This window comes from Amaranthus tricolor, chromosome 3 (assembly GCF_026212465.1).
Source record: "Amaranthus tricolor cultivar Red isolate AtriRed21 chromosome 3, ASM2621246v1, whole genome shotgun sequence".
Taxonomy (NCBI): Eukaryota; Viridiplantae; Streptophyta; class Magnoliopsida; order Caryophyllales; family Amaranthaceae; genus Amaranthus; species Amaranthus tricolor.
This window is the reverse complement of record NC_080049.1, coordinates 27,248,591-27,257,027: the sequence shown is the minus strand read 5'-3', so window position 1 is coordinate 27,257,027 and position 8,437 is coordinate 27,248,591.

Below are 8,437 nucleotides of genomic sequence, written 5' to 3'. Positions count from 1 at the left end.
AAACGAAACCAAAATCGTGAAGGACGGGAGGAAATTCGGGTGTTACATAAAAAGAAAAGGAAAAAAATTTAAATAAACGTTAAAGATCAACTTTAAAAGGTGAGTGAAAATTTCGACAGCATCTCTACTAAAAACTGAGGAAGTGACAAGGATATATAGATAGATAACATAACTAAACTAATCTGAGGCCTTCAATGCCTTTCCAAAAATATGTCACAGCGGAATGATTCATCGTCGGCTTCTCAAACCAACATGCCAAGCATGGATCGTGGTTCCAGTGTCAACGCTTGCATTTTAAAATGACTTAACTCTTTAAAATCATACAACGTTATAACTACGCAGAGGAAATGCAAATATACAAAGGAGGACACAAGGCCTCATAACAAAACATATACAACCAAAGCTTACAAAAGATAAATAAGAACTACAAAACCAAAAGATAACGGTATGACACAGGTTATGCTTCGCCCTCATCACTCTTTTTTATTCTATTTATATATTTATTTACTTATCTATTTATTTGTTTACTTATTTATTTATTTATTTATTTATTTATTTTTATTTAACCTTCTTATAAGGCCCAACTAAAAGATCCAACTTTGATGTGCTCACAAAATAAATAAAGTAATAATTTTAATTCGAACCATCCTTATTTTTGTAATCGTAACTCTATTTTTTTTATATAACTATGTTGACATTTAAATTCGTGTATGAAAGTAATATACTAAGATTAACTAAAAATAATTTAATGTAATTATAAAATCTCTAAAAGTTATTCTAATATTAATTAATTACGTCATTAAAATCTCGTGGTGTTACATGCACGCTTTATAAGTTATTAGAGACCTTCTTCTCATTGTTATATGGTTTTGGGATGGTATATATCCCTTTAGTTTATGAAGTGTGTGCGTCTCGTATCTCCCATTAACATACTGACAAACACAATAAATCCTGCCTAATTTAACACAAATAGAATTGATAGAGGCATTGCGGATAATTTTCTTAAACCAATATTTCCCCACAATGATGCTTTGAAAACAATTAAGATGCGGATAGTACATAGATATATAGCTATCAACAAAAGAATAACCAAGCACTTGTTTTCTAGTTGATAAACAATAACAACTGAGTAGCTATCTTTACAAGAGAATTTCTGATTTCTATTATTATGCTTCCAATGCATATAGAAGACAATAAGATCCGAGTTAAAAAAGGATCGCTACGCCTACTCAATTAAAAACAGATTAAACACGTATTTATGAAAAAACAAATTTTAAAAAAGATCGAGTTTTGACTAGACTTTAGCAGAATTATAAGATATAAATAAAACTTAAATTCAAACGTAGTGGGTATAATATAATTTACATTTTGAGATTCCTATCAGGGCCTTATACAAAATAAAACTTAAAATCAAACTCCAATATTTTAATAAAAATAATACTCAAATACTAATATAACTAAAGATAATGTAATAAAAAACTAGACAACTCTCCGAGCGCTCTAGCCTATAAGCTAATTTGCTCCTTTATTGGATGAATATAGAGTAATCGCAAGACTGTTAAAGAAATGAGACATGGTCAAAGAAAAAAAAAAAAAAAAAAACAAAATATGAAAATACATATCAAATGCTACTTGTTATGGTATCACTTATTTAATTTACTTATTTATTCAAATTATTAATGTCATATTACCTTCATACCCTTTGACCTTTCATATTGATCTTGACTTTTAGTTAATGGGCTTTTTCTGAATTCTCCAGACTCCTTAGTTGGCCCATGAGCAAGTAACCCTCAAAATACCCTAACCTTCCCCTGAAAAGTAACCTTCAGATTGACCCAACTTCCCTTTTGACAACTACCCTTCCTTCCTCATTCACTGGTTCTCCTTCTTTTGATGCTGATAACTGCCCACTATCACCCATGACAACCTACCTCCTCTCAGAAATAACTTCCTTTTTCACCACTATAAATAGAGACAACCATCAAAAAGGAAAGGATCATCTGAGAATAACCCTCTTAATATCCTTACTCACACTTCATTTCATTAGTCTATCTACATACAAGTAATCTCAACCCCAATATCTCTGCCCTTGCATTCAATCTATAATCATTTGTTCATTAATCTCACATCCCCGTTCTAACTTGAGCGTCGGAGGGGCTTTCCGGGAGATTACCCCCGGACAAGGTTAACGTGTTGTGTTGCAGGAATTCAAGTCACTTCCTTCTACGAATCGCTGCTCCAGATAATACTTCCACTCACGATATTTCAAGTTTTTTCCACTTCCTCATTTCATTACCGAAACAAAAAGCATCATGATTCATGCACATAGGAGTGATACGTACTATTTAAACAATCACCCCTAACTTATAGGAGTATCCTATAAAAAGTTTGATTAGATATTATAATTTTTCGTCAAAAAATTAGGAAGGTAATGTATACTTATGATAATTGCATTATTTATATGTTTTGCACCTTACTTGTAAACTTCCTTCGTTCTGAAATACTCGCTGCATAATAATTTTTAATACTATTTATCATTTAAACTTATTTTATATAGTGACTAATGTGTAAAAGAAAATATAGTCAAGTGAAATCTTGAATTAATCGTCTAATCGCATCTTTCATAATATTAAGTTTTTATAATTTTTAAATGTGTATAGTTTAATACTTCATATAAATGATCAAAATAATACATTAAATTGCGTAAAAAGTCAAATTTAACAAATATAATATAACGGAGCAAGTATATAAGTTGTATTGCATATAGATCTCAATGTCAACGCATTCACCAAGGTGACATTTTGGATATGCTTTTTTTGAAGATAAATACTAACCTTATGGATTCTACCAAGTCCCAACTAAGAACAAAACAAGGTATTAAGTTACATCTAATTATTTTACCTTACAACTTTTGATTAATATAGTACAAAAGTAAATTGTTATACTAAAATCAGTTATTTACCTTTTTTTCATATTAATATGAAGTATATTGTTAATTTAAATATATTGATGACAGCTGATAAATTTAATACTATATCCAATTTTTATATGAGTTCTATTTGGTTTTGTTACTATTTATCCATTGACTTTAAATTTTCTTATTATTTCATAACTTAAAAGAAAGTCAAGAAAGTCAAGTACTAAAATTTTTTATTTAGTTCATCTCAATATATTTTATTATTTATTAGTCTATAATTTTAATATCATGTACGATTATAAATTTTAAGAATTTTATTTTTTATTTTAATTTTCACATAAGAAATTGAAGAGCGTATTACGAACTTATATGTATGGTAAATTGTATCATTTTATATCCGATTCCAATCTTTGGGATTAAAGCTTTAACATTACTATTGATAAATTTTCTCATTTTATTTTTATGATCTATAAGCGGAGTTACATTAGGGTGCGTGAATCGGCAACAACTCTCTCATTTTTTGAAATTTCTTTTTTATCATCATACCCAGTGTATTTCGCCCACAGAAAATTATAGTTAGGATTTGCCGATCTAGGGAAGGAGGGCGGCAACTCATACTCATAAAGGAGAGCGCGACCAAAGAGTCCTCAACTTGAGAAATAATAAGAGAGGTTTCTGCAACGGCTAGGGTCGAGTGAGGCTGAAGATAATTCCGCAGGCTTGCATTATATCACTCAAACGTGATCCTTAAACATAAAATGAAGATAAATACAATACAAATATAAATAAAATAAAGTAAAAATAACAATTAAAAAAGAAAACATAAAACTCTAAACTAAATCAGAGTTTTTAAGAATCTTAACCCCTCAATAAAAATTATAATCTGGTCTTTTAATCGACTCGCACCTTAAATTATGGCATCACCACTTACGATATCGAAGTTTTGAAATGGACCAATGGGGAGAAAGTGGGCTTACCGACACCATGAACTCTTAACTAATTCATGTGGCGAATCCAAGTACATATATTGCACATTAAAGTAATTAATTGCTTCATCATAATCCATTATATTCAAGTCTTAAAGAATAATTACATCTTTATCCTTCTAAAAATCATGATTACTTATAAAACAAGTTTAATTTTCATTAGTGGACACAACCATTATTTTTGAAACAAACAAGCAGATGATGTTTCCATTTAATAATAAAACCACATAGAAAGTGACATTTTCTAATTTCCCACAAAAAGGTACGAAATGGAATATCATTTGTGTAGTAGGAGTAGGTTAGAGAGGTTCTTTGACAGATCTGATAATCTGATATTTATCCGACTATGTAAACAAAAATAAATTAGCAATTATGTAAAAAATTAATCTAAATACAAGATCCAATTTTAAAATCAATCTAAAACATTTAATCTAAAATCGTCCAATAATCCAAATGAATATAGAACACATATACGTGAACTGCTCACACTCAGGCTTAAACAGTTAAGGAAACTACGGAAGATACCATGCATGAACCTGCCTTAATCAATCACTTATCACTCAACGATACATTATCTAGTTATCTACCCTTCTTTTGAATAACTATGATTTCGGTGTTGCACTTTTTGGTATTCTCTCACTTTCAAAACTTTATTTTCAAAACTTTATATCTTATTATTTAGAGGTTATTTGGTAAATAGTTGTTTGGTGTTGGTTGTTGACGGTTTAATTTAGATGACTTGTTTGACTGGCTAGTTAAAAGTATTGGTTTTTCAGATAGCTAATAAGTCAGCTGTTTAGAGAAATTATTTCTAAAAATTAAACATTAATTGTTAGCTATATATATTTGAATAAAAGGGGCTAACAAGCCAAAATTACTATTAATAGTGACACTTTTAGTAACAATTCCAAAGTAATAAAAGAGTAAAGTATAAGATATGGATCTCATCCCGAAAAACATAGGTACTCATGAGGCATAACCCAAAATATACATAGTTTTTATGTTAATCGTTATTAGGGGTGTGCAATGGGCCGGGCCCTATTTTGAGTCCTTATCCAGCCCGTTTTTAGAAAGGCTTTGAAAGGATCGGGTTGAAAACGGGCAATACTTTAATTTTAATGATGCGGGTTATAAAAGGGCTTAATAAGGGCCGAAAACGGGCCTTTGTAAATAACATAATTAATATATAATTTAAATATTATAGATGACAATGTAAATGAAATTATTAATATTTTTTCAATTTATTTATTATAAATAATAGTTTAATTATTATAAATTTATAAATGAAAATTAAAATAATTTTTAACAGTAAAAATGGGCCGGTTGGGTCGAACTTTGAAAGCCCGATCCATTTTAAGCCCATTTTAATTATAAAGGGGCCTTATCTGGCCCTACCCTTATTTACTTAAGTCCAGCCCGGCCTGGCCCTTATCCAACCTATTGAACACCCTTAGTCATTATACTATCTCCGATCTCTAATAGTTGCTAGATTCAAAGTAGCAATTACTTTTTATCAAATGATCTTGTTTTACATGTATTCTTTATGTATAATGTAAAACTTAATGTGAGACTTTATATGATTTGTCTTAATGTATATTTATTTAATAGTATTAACTTTTTAGAAGTTGATCATATATAATTAAAGAACTCAGGGAATTAAATTGAGTATTTAATTATGTAAAAAATAAAAGTGTAATAACTATTAAAAATCATAAAAAATTTAGTTTTTTAAGTGGGATATAACACATGCTCTCCCTCTCCAACACCCTCAATATCTACATGAACCCCATTATATGTTGGAACTGTTTTCCATGTTACTCCCTCAATATTCTGCTTGAAGCCCCATTATATATTTGAGGAATTATTTTCCATGTTACTCGATCTATTCACCCTAATAGTGTTAATTTAATTTGCACAAAAATTAAGAAAGTGGTTGAGATCAGTAAGTAGCTGATAAAAATATATAAATAAGGTAATAGGGCGAAAAAATTTTACATATCAAAAAAAAATGAAATATTTAAAGATAAATATAGAAAAATCCAACCTAATTAAATTGAAATGAAACATTTAAAATAACTCAGTAAAAAAATAAGGCTAATAGAATAAATAGTGGAGAGTATATATATATATATATATATATATATATATATATATATATATATATATATATATATATATATATATATAAAAGTATGTATAAACTACTATAGAATTAGAAAAGTGGACTAAAAACATATAAGCCTAAGAGACTAGTATTAATGTAATATTTTGAAATTTTAAAAATAAGTTGTTAATATTATTTAAATTATTAATATTATTTATTAGAGTTAAAGAAGATTTATTAATGATGGTAAGTAATATTTCCTTTTTTATTAATGAGGGTAAGAAATATTTCTTTTATCACGGGAAAATAATTAAGTATTTAAGCCGAAATAATTCTACATTTTATTTTATCTATGGGCTTAAATAATATTATGGCTATGGGCCTTGTTATAATTATCCTATTAGAAATTAAACCCTAACCCTATTTTATTTTCTATAAAAATAGACAAATCAGTTTATTTTGCCATTCTCCTCTCGTGCATTGAAAATCTTAATTTGTATTCCCTTGCACCCTACTTTAATACTCCCTCCAGGCCTCCACGCCATTTTAATTGTCATATTTTCTTATTTGGCAAAACCATACAATTGTCACAATTCTATTTTTGTCAATCATTTTTTAGCTAAATATCTTTAGTTTACACACATAATTACGAATATACCCTCATATACCTTACTTATCCAACTACCCTTCACTACTTATCCAACTATCACCTTTTTAATGGATCCCACACCATTTTTAATAACCGTGTCCAAGCAAATGGGACAATTAAAATGGTGTGGAGGGAGAATAACTGCTTTTCACCTTGGCCTACTAGAAGAAATCGACAGTCTCTTTGTCTATTTAGACTGACGCAAGCATACTTTTTATCTTCCGATTCTTTAATTTATCTCGCCATCTTGTGTAGGTAAATAAGCAATTTTTTTAATTTTTTTAATTTATTATTTCTTTGCTTTTCCCAGTTTAAAAATGCTTGCTATTCCTAGTACAGTTACTTTTGATCTTGTCTATCATGATAATAACGATATTACTTCTCTAATCTTTATGCTTTTGGATTCTTCTGACTTTAGTTTTCCTAAAACTTTTTTCATTGAATCCAATTACCAATTTCAATGCCTTGTATATATATATATATATATATATATATATATATATATATATATATATATATATATATATATATATATATATATATATATATATATATATATATATATATATATATATATATATATATAATTTAATTACTTCTTCCACCATAAGAATTTATCCCTAAGAAATTTTTATGATTCTTTTTACTTTATAACTATAAGTTTAATAATATATCTAGCGAATTAAAAGTCTTGGGAGTCGTAGAACAATTTGGTACGTAGCGGTGCAATGAAATCAATATAAGTTAGATCATTCTTGTTCACGATTAAGTTATTTATCATTGTGGGAGAGTAATTTTTAGGACATAAAAAGGGATAACTAGCGTTATTTCAGTATGATTTATAATTCGTATACTAGGAAAGATGCAATACGATAAAATTTATTTGAGTTTAGGTCTTGTATGACACGATGTAAATCGATTCAGTTACTATAGTAACTGATATTATTGTCTGGTTCAGGAGACGACTTCCTAGAGGAACCTTTTTGTTAACCTTAGTAGCTGTTGGTGACCGACACTCAATAGCGGAGCTACAGGTGAGTGGATAGTGCCTCTCTTTCAAAAAGAGACTAAATAGTTTAATTTTCTATTTAAGTGCATTAATGATGATATTTAAAATTTTGACATGAAAATTATATCTTGACGTTGATTTGTTATTTGGAGTGATACTTAAAAGACCATAGGTCTATCCTCCTTGATATGATATTGTGAGCTGGAGACAATTGGGTCTCTGCTTTATTTTGAGGCGAGTTGCCATTGAGAAATCGGCTAGCTTCACCCGAGAGAGACATAACCCTAGAGCTATGGAGTATCCTCTCAATTAGATACTTAGTGCGCACGAAGGTCTAGGATTTTTATTTTAATATTATGTATTATTCTCTTCACCCTATTTGGAAAAACATGTTTTGATGAAAAATATAAAACAATGTTTTACGTGAGGTGTATCTACTCGCTCAACCTTCCATGGTTGACATCTTTTCGTTTTGATTTTTAGATTGCAGGTAAATTGAGGGAGTTGACGATTGATAAGTGGGGATATCGCAGAATGATGTAATATATCATAGTATTTATTTTATGAATTCTGAGTAGCTTTAGTTTAGTATTGAATTTTACTAATAGTTGTCCAATTATTGGGTTTTAAGACAAGAAATAAGGTTTAGCATTTGAGATTTATTCTTTTATGGGATTGTAGGTACCTTTGAGTTTATTGATATTTGATTTTAAGTTCACATTAATTGATTTATTAAAGTTGAGTTACATTTATAGTACATTTTAGATATTTA